The sequence below is a fragment of the Leopardus geoffroyi genome, chromosome D1, assembly GCF_018350155.1.
Source record: "Leopardus geoffroyi isolate Oge1 chromosome D1, O.geoffroyi_Oge1_pat1.0, whole genome shotgun sequence".
Lineage (NCBI taxonomy): Eukaryota > Metazoa > Chordata > Mammalia > Carnivora > Felidae > Leopardus > Leopardus geoffroyi.
Genome location: NC_059329.1, coordinates 26,956,996 through 26,969,322, shown reverse-complemented (window position 1 = coordinate 26,969,322; position 12,327 = coordinate 26,956,996). Strand labels below are relative to the sequence as shown.

General features: G+C 35.1%; 1 protein-coding gene across 2 annotated transcripts in view; it reads left to right on the top strand.

Moving 5' to 3' along the window:
• The window catches only part of ZBTB44 (zinc finger and BTB domain containing 44), a 70,462-nt gene that overhangs the window by 21,479 nt on the left and 36,656 nt on the right, over nt 1-12,327 (top strand). The window lies entirely within an intron of this gene.

The following is a 12,327-nucleotide window of genomic DNA, read 5'->3' as shown; positions in this document are numbered from 1 at the left end:
ACCTCCAGGATTCCTCTCTGCTTGAATATTCTTTGAATTTGGAGTAAACATTGCTTTCATTAGTTAAGTAGGGGTTTAAAACCCCTGGAAACAAATTAACTGTCCATCAACAAATGAATAAAGAAAATATGGTATATACATACAATGGAATATTATGCAGCATTTAAAATTTTTTTTAATGTTTTTATTTTTGAGAGAGGGAGAGAGAAAGAGCGAGTGAGCAAACAGGTGAGGGGCAGAGAGAGAGGGGAGACACAGAATCCGAAGCAGGCTCCAGGCTCCGAGCTGTCAGCCCAGAGCCCGACGCGGGGCTCGAACCCACGGACCGCGAGATCGTGACCTGAGCCAAAGTCGGACACTTAACTGAGTCACTCACGCGCCCGTACAGCCTTTTAAAAAGAAGAAAATTGATACCTGCTACAGCATGGATGAACCTTGAAGACATTATGCTAAGCAAAATAAGCCAGTCACATAAGGACAGATATTGGATAATTCCATTTATATGAGGTACCTGAAGTAGTCAAATTCATGGAGACAGAAAGTAGAAGTATGGTTACCAGGGGCTGGGAGTAGGGGATGGAGAATAAGGAGTTAATGTTTAATGAGTGTGACTTACAGTACAGGATGATGAAAAAGTTCTAGAGATGGGTAGTGATGATAGTTGTACAACAACAGGAATGTACCTAATGCCACTGAGCTACATACTTAAAAAAGGTTAAAATAGTAAATTTTATGTATATTTTGCCACAGTGAAAAAGAAACCTTAATTAACTGCTGTTAAAATAACGTAGATGATGTAGGCATTTTAGTTTATAATAGTTCTAGAAAACTTTCTAAATACAGTAATGTGGGCACATTACCAATATAATAAAACTGCTTTTTTATATACATATACTAGTTGAATTGTGGCAGGCACATGAGTTTGTATTTAATTTTACTTAAATTAATTTTATTTAATCTTAATTAAGATAACCACATGTGGCTAGTAGCTACTTCATAGAAGTAGAGTTTTATATTTTCTCATTCTCTTACTTTCAGCTCACCTATATCATTATATTTGAAGTGAATTTCTTATGGATAGCACGTAGTTGGCTCATTTATTTATTTATTTTCTTGTTTTTTAGAGAGAGAGAGAGAGAGTATGTACGCATGCATGCACCAGTAGGGGAGTGGCAGAGGGAGAGAGAGAGAATCTCAAGCAGACTCCATGCCTAGCAAAGAGCCCAGTGCAGGGCTCAATCTCACAACATGAGCCAAAATCAAGAGTCAGACGCTTAACTGACAAAGCCACCCAGGCGCCCCAGCTCATTTTTAATTGGTTTTGTTTGGACTATTCAGTGAAATTACTGATACATTCAGGCTTAAGTCTGTCCTCTTTATTTTTGTTCTCTCTGTTCTTTGTTTCCCTGTTTTCTTTTTCCTCCCTTCCTGTGTATTGCTTTTACCTTTTTGAGAATTCCATTTTGATTTATCCATAGTATTTTTAGTATATCTCTTTGTATAGATTATTTTGAATTAGCCGTGGGTATTGCATTCTATATGAATAACATCTCACAGTGTACTGACGTCAACATTTGACTAGTTGGAATGAAGTATAGAAGGCTTACCTCCTTTTAAAGTCCCTTTACCCTCTCTAGTTTATAATTGTCTTAAGTATTTTCTCTACATACTCGGAGAACCACATCAAACAGTGTTATAAATTTTGCTTCAGTTATGTCAAACATAATGTAGAAAAGTTAGAGGAGAAGAAGGATTATCGTCTGTATTTTTTTCTATCATTCTTCCCATTTCAAGATCTGTACCCATTCTTTTTGGGTAGATCTGCTGGCAGCAAATTCTCTACGTTTCATTCATCTGAAAATGTCTAGATTTCCCCTTCATTACTGAGGGATATTTTCACTGGATATAGAATTCTTGAGTGACAGATTCTTTGAATACTTGCAAAGTGTTGTGCCACGTCCATCTGGGCTCATGAGTTTTTATGAAAAATCTTCTGTTATTTGAATTGTTTTCCCGTAATAAGTAAAGAGTCATTCATTCCTGTCTTGCTGCTTTCAAGATTTTTCCTTTGTTTTTAGTTTCCGACAGTTTGATCGTGATAAATCTAAGCATGGATTTCTTTGGATATATCTTCTTTGGATTTTCAAATCTCTAGGTTTAGGGTTTTTGCCAAATTTGGGAAGTTTTCAACCTCTTTTGTGTGGGGAGAGGAATAGTTTTTCAGCCCCATCTTCTCTCTTCTCTTCTTTCAGGACTCTAAGGATATGAATGATCTTTTTTTATATAGTTCCTAGGCCCTGGTTTCCCTTCATTTTTTAAGTCTATTTTTCTTTCTGTTCAAATTGAATAATTTTTATTCTTTCCTCAAGTTTACTGATTCTTTCCCCTGTTTTCTTCATTCTCCTGTTCAACTTCTCTCTTGACAAATTTTTTATTTTCAGTTATATTTTATAATGGTTTTAAAATTAGCATACCACACATGCTATTCACCATTTAAAGTGTCAGAATTTAGTGACTTTTTAGCATATTCACTTATTTGTACATCCGTCACCACGATCAATTTTAGAATATTTTCATTACCCCCAAAAAACTTGAACCCTTTAGCCATCACCCTCAAATTTCCCCCACCCTCCAGACCTCAGCAACCATAATCTATTTTCTTGGTACTGTATCAAAATACAATTGACTTTTTCCTGTTGACCTTGTATCCTGTCATTTACTAATTCTAGGAAGCTTTTTTTTTTTTCTTTTAAGATTCCTTAGGTGTAGATAATCACATCAGCATAGAAACAGTTTTATTTTTTTCCTTCCATACACACACGTTCACATACACACTCCTCCTTCTGGTTCTTTTTCTTGCCTTTTTTTTTTATCTTTGGGGGAAAGTATCCAATCTTTATCTGGTAAGTATGCTGTTACCTGTAGGTTTTTTTGTAATGCTTTTTATCAAGTTAAAGAAGTTCCCTTACATTCCTAGTTTGTTAAGAGTTTATCATAAAGGGATTCTGAATTTTTTCAAATGCATTTTCTGTATCAGTTAAAATTATCATGTAGTATTTCTTCTTTAGACTGTGAATATGACTGATTAAATTGACTGATTTTTTTTTTTTTAATACTGAACCAGCTTTGTAACCCTAAGATAAACCCCACTTGATTATGGTATTTTATTTTTATTTTTGTATTGGTAGATTTGATTTGCTAATATATGTTTGAGGATTCACATCTAGGTTCACAAAGGGTATTGTTCTGTAGTTTTCTTTTTTGTACAGACTTTGGCTTTGGTATCTGAGTAAGGCTGGACTTAAAAAATTAGTGGTGTTCTCTTTCATTTTCTGGAAAAGAGTGTATGATTGGTGTTAACTTCTTTAAATGTTTTATGGAATTCTATAGTAAAACCATTTGGGCCTGAAGATTTCTTCTTTAGGAGGGTTTTAATTCTCAGTTCAGTTTCTAACATTTATAAGACTGTTTAGGTTATTTCTTTCATCTTGGTTGAATTTTATGTGTAGTTATCTCAGGAATTGGTCTGTCTTTATTTTTGAATTTATGTGTGTACAGTTGTTCATAGTATTCTCTTTTTTATATCTGTAGTGTGTTAAAGAAAAAATCCAACAATCATAACTTGTGAAAAGATCTGGTTGGCTTTATTCAGTGTTTCATGAATTGGGCAGCATCTATTATAGAGACAGAGTGGAGCTCCAGAGTATTGTACTAAGTGGGAAGGTTTTATAGACTACGTGAGTAGGAACGAGGAATTTATGGTAGGCATTTGTTGATTGGTTAAAGCCGGGTTACTTTCCTTATATGGAGCAAAGGAAAGTCTTGGAGGCAGGTTGTGCTGAGCAGGCAAGTGCTATTGGTTAGCCTAGGCTTTACTTTTCTGGAAGAGCCAAGCACAGAAACTTAGCTAAGTTCTAGTTTGCTAATGTGGGGCTTAGCATGGTCTGGACAATTGATTTGTATATGATAGTATTTTTTTTTTATTAGTATATGGTAGTATTTCAGTATTGATTAGTATATTCTATTGATCGGTTTATGTTTCCTTTTACCCACTGTGAGACATAAGTCCACTGCTCCAATCAAGGAGGGACATGGAGACTTGGAGCAGCGTGAAGTGAGGCTTTAATCAATGTTCTTGCAAGAGCAGGTGTCTGATGGACAGACACAATCAGGTCAGTTACAGCAGGCAGTTTATCTCCTAGCATCAAGTCCCTCCCCTGATTCCTCATTGGCTGAGTACCACAAAGGTTACAGCCTTATCCAGAAGTCACCTATGCTCATTTAAGGCCAAAAAGTAGTCTGATTGGAACAAATGTACATTCCTTAAGGTGATGCAGAAACTTCAGTTCTTTGGCACAGGCTCATTGCAAAGCCCGTAAAAAATAAGCCCGTGAAATGGAAGACAGGGAAAAGTGAAGTGTCAGGAAGTGAAGTGTCTTAGGGTTTGGGACTCCATTGTGCAGAGAGGGCGGGGCGGGGGGGCTCATACATATTTCTAGACAGCACAGCTTTTATTTGGTATTTCAGAAAACGAATTATCTCACTTCTCATACCACCTAAAATATACTTGAAATGCTTTTCTTGTAGAAACTTGTAGAAATAGTGTATTTGGATAATTTTCCATCTTTCTGTCTTTTTTCAATCCAATCTGATAGTTCTCTCTCTTTTAATTGGTACGTTTAGGCTGTTTACAATGAATGTAACAATGAGTGAAGTTTGATGAGTTGGGCCTCCTTTTTTTTCACCCATGCCCCACTTATGGAACCTTTGGCACAACTGAGAATACTGGGACCCCAGTCATCCTTGTCTCAGCTCATGAAGTGATGGTTCCTTAACAGACAAGTAAAACTAGAAGACCACCAGTTATTATTCCCCCTTCACCAAGCACTCAACACCTAGAGCAGGGGTATTGCTGAGAGAGGAGCTTGCCGTTATCTCCATCCTCTGCTCCAGAGCTCGTCTCAGAGATTTTGCCTGGGAGGAGAAGCAGACCATGAAACAGTTCCTCATCTCTTCTCAAAACAACTGACTTCATTTGAAACACATTGTGTAGAACTTCAAAATTACAGGTGCTCTCAAGAACAGTAGTTGTGTTGAAAGGCAATTGAGAAAAGACTGTATTTAGTCAACCTACAGCCTAGACTGCTGGATGGTCTGCAGGAAAGAACCAAAAGAATAAGACGACCTATGGTCACAACAAATATCAAATCAAGGATCTCAGAAGCTGTTCCCTCAAAGGAGCCATAATTGGTTTGGATTAATTTATAGAGCAATTTATGCCCCAGGTCACTGTTGAAAAACAACAGAGCAATTAGTGGAATTTAACATCTGAGTGTGGTAAGGGAAAAGAGAGCCCTACTGATACCACTGTAAGCCTGGTAACTGTGGACATATCCAAAGATGCACCTCCCTGAGGAGTGACCTCAGAGGATTAACACTGTGGGTATTGGGGTGGCAGAATAGAGGTCACTTTAAAAAATCTAGCTAGTCACTAAAAAATAAAGCAGATATCAATAATAAATATCAGGAAGTGGGGCGAGGGAACTGTAACTGGAGTTGCTTACAATATATTGTTGGATTTGTCCTGTTTCCAACAAAAAAATTGTAAAACATGCAGAGAAATAAATTATGACCCAAACACTGGGGGAAAGCAGGCCACACAAAAACTGCCTGTGCCTATAACAGACCAGATGTCAGATATAACAGAAAAAGACTCCAACGTAGCCATTTATAAGTGTGTTCACAGAACTAAAGGATAATGGTTGAAGACGTAAAGGAATGTATAGTGACAATTTTGCATTAAATAGAGAATACCAATATTAAATAGAAACTGTGAAAAAGAGTGAAATGGAAATTTTAGAATTGAAAAGTACGGTAACTGAAGTTTAAAAAAATTTATTATTTTTTTGCTATTATCTGGCAGGAAAAAGATTTAGGAAACTTGAACATAGCTCAGTAGAGATTATACAAACCAAAGAACAGAGAGAAAAAAAGATGAAAGTGAATAGTCTCAGAAAAATCTGGGACACCATCTAGCACACCAACATATGTATAAATGGGAATACTAGAAGAACTAGAGAGAGGGGTGAGGAACAGAAAAAAAAAATTCAAAGAAATAATGGCAGAAAACATCCCAAATTTCTTGAAGAATGTAATCTACACATCCAGGAAACTCTGTGAACTCCCAAGTAAGAAAAATGCAAAAAGACCTATAAACTGACACATTATAGTAAAAATGCTGAAAGTCAAAGAAAAGGAGAAAATCTTGAAAGCAGCAAGAGAAAACAGCTCTATAATGGAACCCTCCCTCAGGTTAACAGATGACTTCCTAGGAAAAAGTGGAGGCCAGGAAACAGCTGGAAAATACACTCAATGTGTCCTTCAAAGAAGGAAACTGTCAACCAAGAATTCTATATTGTCTTTCTAAAATGAAAAGCAAAATATTTTACCAAATAGATAAAAACTGAATTTCTTACTGGCAGTCTTGCCTTACAAGGAATACTAAAAGAAAACCTAAGGCTGAAAGCAAATGACCCCAGATGGTAATTTGAACACATGCATGCATGCATGCATGCAAAAAAAAAAAAAAACAAAAACACTGATATAGGTAGATATGTAATTATAAAAAACAGTAGAAATGAATATTTTTCTCCTCATAACTGATTTAAAAAGCAAGTTATAAAATATGTATATAGTATAATGTTGGGCCTATAACATGGAATATATTTGTCAGTAACAGCACAAAAATGGTAGGTGGGAACAAAGCTTTATTGGGATATACAAATGACTACAGATGGTAAAGTAATAATCATAACCATGTGTTTGTAACATTTATAGATATATATAAAGGATACTATAAAAGAGGGAAGTGAATAGAATTATATATGAGTAATGTTTTATATGTCACTAGCATTCTAGTAAAAATCTGAAGCTGATTCTGATAAGTTTAAGGTTTCTATGGTAAATTGTTGAGCAACTAGTGAAAATATAACAAAAAAATAGTGGAAAATCGTGGAAGAGATTAAAGTTCTACATTAGAAAATGTTCACTTAATGCAGAAGAAAGCACTACAGGAAGAATAATGGAACAAAAAAGACAAAACATACAGAAACAAAGTAGAATGGCACACATAAACCCAGTATGTCAATAATATTAAATAAGAATGAATTAAACAATCAAAAAGCAGATATCAAACTGGAATAAAAAACATGAGCTAGCTATATGCTGTCTACAGGACATACATTTTAGATTCAAAGATAGATATAAATTGAAAGTAAAAAGGGATAGCAAAACATATATCATGCAAACAGCAACTACAAGAAAGCTGACCTGGTGGTACCAACAACAGACCAAATAGACTTCTACAAAAAGTTACTAGAGACATTTTATGATAAAAGGGTCATTTTATCAGGAAAATAATAATTACAGTACCCAAATAAGTATAACAAAAATGGATAGAAATGAAGAGAGGAACAGATAATTCAACATTAGTAGTTGAAGACTTCAGTATACTGCTTTCAGTAGTGTATAGCTAGACAGAATCACCAGGAAATAAGCACTATAAACCAGCTAGACCTAGAAGACATCTATAGAACAGTTACCCAGCAACAAGAGTAGAACACACATTCTCATATAGCATATGGAACATTCTCCAATTGTAGACCATAGGCTAGGTCATAAACCAATAAATTTTAAAAGGTTGAGATAATGCAAAGTATGTTCTGAGAATCGAATGGTGTGAAATTAGAAATCAATAATAGCAGGAAAATGTTTCGGAAACTCAAAAATATGTGAAAATAAAACAACACACTCCTAAATAACCAGTGGGTCACAGAAGAAATCAAACAGGAAATCAGAAAACATTCTGAGGTAAATGAAAATAAAGATACAACATGCGAAAATTTATATGCAGTAGTAGCAGAGCTTAGATGCACACGTGTAACTGTGAATGCCTATATTAAGAGAGAAGGAAGATCTCAAGTTAAAAACCAACCTTCCACCTGAAGACACTGGAAAAAGAGCAAACTAAACCTAGAAAATAATAAAAATTATAAAGTAATACTATGAACAATGAACCCTCAAAAATGAAATTAAGAATACCGTTCCATTCACAGTAGCATCAAAAAAAATACTTGGAATAAATTTAACAAAGGAAATGTAAAACTTTTTTTTTAATGTTTATTCATTTTTGAAAGAGACTGCATGACCTGGGGAGGGGCAGAGAGGAAGACACAGAAACTGAAGCAGGCTACAGATTCTGAGCTGTCAGTGCAGAGCTTGACACAGGGCTCAAACTCACAAACCATGAGATAATGATCTGAGCCGAAGTCAGATGCTTAACCAGCTGAGTCACCCAGGCACCCCAAAATATTTTTGAAAGAAATTAAAGATAGTCTAAATATATAGAAAAATACCCCATGTTCATGGATTGAAAGACTCAATGTTGTAAAGATGACATTACTCCCCAAACTGATCTACAGATTGAGCACAGTCCCACCTGACTCTTTGTAGAGATTGACAACCTGATTCTAAAATTCATATTTTGTAGTTGCAAGGAATCCAGAATAGGCAAAGCAATACTGCAAAAGGACAAATTCAGAGGACTTGCCCTTTCTGATTTCAGAGGGACTACAAAGCAACAGTGACCAAAGCATTTTACTGGTATAAAGATAGACCTATAGAACAATGGAAAATAGGGGCACCTGGGTGGCTCAGTCGGTTGAGCGTCGGACTTCAGCTCAGGTCATGATCTCACAGCTCATGAGTTCGAACCCCACGCCAGGCTCTGTGCTGATAGCTCAGAGCCTGGAGCATGCTTTTCAGATTCTGTGTCTGCCTCTCACCCTGCCCCTAACCTACTCTCATTCTGTCTCTGTCTCTCTCAAAAATAAATAAACATTTTAAAAAATTCAAAACAAAACAATGGAATAGAATCGAGAATCCAGGTATAAACCCATACATCTGTGCTTAACTGATTTTCAACAAGGGTGCCAAGACCATTCAGTGGGGGAAAATAGTCTTTTTAAGAAATTGTGCTGTGACAGCTGGAGAGCCACATACAAAGAATGAGGTTGAACTTCATACCACATATTAAAAAAAAATAACTCAAAAATCAAAGACCTAACTGTAAGAAGTAAAACTATAAGAAGACATAAGGGTAAATACTCATGATGTTGGATTTGACAAAGGATTCTCAAATATGACACCAAAAGCGCAAGCAACAAAAGGAAAAAATAGATGTTCTGCTTCATCAAAATTTAAAACTTTTGTGCTTCAAAGGACACTGTCAAGAAAGTGAAATGACAACCCACGGAATGAGAGAAAATGTATGTAAACCTTATGTCTGATAAGCAACTTGTATGTAGAGTATATAAGAACTTTTACATTATAGTTCAGTAAGATGACAACGAATAACCCAGGTTAAAAATGGACAAAGCATCTGAATAGACATTCCTCCAGAGGTTATACAAATAGCCAATAAGCACATGAAAAGACGCCTGACATCATTAGTTATCCGGGAAATGCAAATCAAAACCACAATGAAATACCACTTCACACCCACTAGGATGGCTAGACTCAAAATGTCAGCATACTAAAAAAATCTTTGAATTTAAACACTTTTAAGAGGGTGAATTGTATGGGATGTGAATTATGTCTGAAGCTGTTTTATAAAATATATAGTCATGTTACATATTAATAATTTCTTGATATCAGATAGTAAAAACAAATTTCCAATTATCTCATAAATTTATTATTGTTCGTTTCAAATAAGATACTTCTGCACAGTGTGATTGATTCATAAAATCTTTTAAGTCTCTTTTAATCTACAAATTCCCTATTTTAGTTCCCTCTTTATGTCTTTTTTTCGCCTTGCTATTTATTAGTTTTAAAAAACAAGTTTTTTGTCCTATGGAGTTTCTCATAATCTAGATTTTGCTGTTTGCATTGCAGTGGTATAGTTTAACATGTTCCTGTCACCGCTGTATTTCTTGTGAATTGATAGTTGGGTTTAAAGTTTTGTTCAGTCTTTTTTACTGCCTTTGTCAAGTTGTAAACCATTGATCAATACCTCTTCATTTGGGGGTGGGGGTTGCAAAATGGTTATCTTATACTTCTGATATTCCTTCATTTATTAGCTGGAACATTTCTAAAGAGAAGCCTCCTTTCATATTGTTTGATTATCCAAAAATACCATTTGTATTGAAAAGCCAGGATAAATGCCTTATTCTTTCCTGTCTTTTAAAACCAGTTTTCAAAGTAATTATTTGTTTCAATAGCATCTTTTAACGGTGACAAATTAGCTTTGCTTTTGTTTCTAGTGTTAGATGAGCTCATGAATCTAAACCTGTTTCATGTGTTTATTAAAGAAGCTATCTTTAAAAGCCTCTTTGCTGTCTGTTAAGATGTTCCAGGTAGACATTTACTGGCCCAGAAATGCAATCAGCCATTTCTCTAAAGAGCCATGATTCTTTTTAGTGGGAAATGGAATTTGGAAGCCAGTCTAGGTGCTAGAGGTATTCATTATGAGTTCATACTGATACTTTTAATTCAAATTTAAGATTTTATAAATTCTAATTGCAACTTTTTATTTACCTTCAACCCTTGATAATAAATACATATAGATACAGTACTTTATATAGCCAGACCAGATAGAAATGAAATCTATCCATTCACATATTTCAAAGACTCTTCTGTGTTTTTTATGCTAGATACTAGACAGGATCAAAAAATAAATTAGATACCATAAAGTATTTTCACTAAATCCTTTTGTTCTGCCTGCCCCAAGCTTCTCACAGCTTGCCTTCACATTCTTTCCTACATGTTCTTTAGATGTCTTTAGTTCCAACAAAATCAATAGAATGAGATTCATCAGTGACTTACATAGGTCCAGCCCTAACTTCTTCCCTGAACTCCAGATCAGAATGGGCAATTTCATATATAAATTTATACAAATATTCCTCTCAAAAGTTCTTCAAATTTAGTATGTCTAAAACCAAAATATTCTTTCTGTTCATCATTAATCCCTACCAAAACCATTCTTTTTTCATTCTCTATCTTGTTTGGTGAAAACACCATCCGCTCAGTCACCCCCATGTTGGAGACCTAGAGTCAGATTCTTCTCTCCTAGCTACTCCCCTACCTGATCCGTGATAGGAAATCATGCCTAGGTCGTTTTGCCTCCCAAATATTTCTTAGATGTATTTTCTCTATCCTCGGTGCTTTATTTTATCATATACTCATACTGTTAACGATAGCTACCCTCAAATCTACCCTCTGAATTGCCATCAGAATAAGCAAAAAAAATGTAGATATAACTATACTACTCCCCAATGGCTACTCATACCTATTGAATAAGATCTCATTAGGTCCTTAGCAGTGGCATAAACAAACATAAGTGCCTTGAGCAAAGCAATATCCCAAGTCTCAATTTCCTCTGTAAAATCGGATTATCATTTTACGTCATATGTGATAACATGTTTAAAGCTCCTACTGTTAACATCTGCTACAGAGTAGATAGTCACCTGGTATAGACAACTTCATATATTTCCAGCTGGATATTCCTTTTCTTAGAGGCATCTTAAAATCAGTGTCCCTTTCCGTAACCTTCTTTCTTTGATTGGTTTTAATTAGGATATAGGATTGAAATGAAATTATCTCAGTTCAGTTTTCACATAATGAAAACCTTGTTAGTATCATTGGGAGAGGTAGTGTCCAGTTTTAAATGTGTCAATATTTAAACATGCAAATTCTTATTAAATATTAAGTTTTCCCATCTTCCCAAATTAGTTTCAAGATTAGCAGTCTTCATCACTTTTTCTTTTATCATTTTAGGCAGCCATCTCACTTTATATGCTAAGAGCTACTCCATTTTAATCTCAAATCCTCTGATAATTTTTATCAGCCAATCTCTAAATCAAAATAAACATAATTCAAGATATGATCTGTGTCATAAATAGAGTAGACATGAAATTTGATCTCCATTTCACTTCTATTCTGACTTTTTCTGGAGGTAATAATAGTAACTAACATGTATTGGATGCTTACTTAATACCAGGAATTGTGCTAATTTAATCCTCTTGACGTCTTGGAAGTGTGATTTCCATTATTCCTTTTACATAGGAGCAAACAAGAATAGAGAGATGAAGTAACTTGACTGAGATTTAATTCCTTACTTATAATTGGAAGAGTCGGCATTCAAAACCTAAGATTTGTCTAACTTAAACCTTTTTTTTCTACAACTAGGCTATATACCTTATTTGTCAAAAACATTTCAACCCAACTGCAAAATGACCACATAGGATTTAGCAGCTACTGCTTACTGCTTTC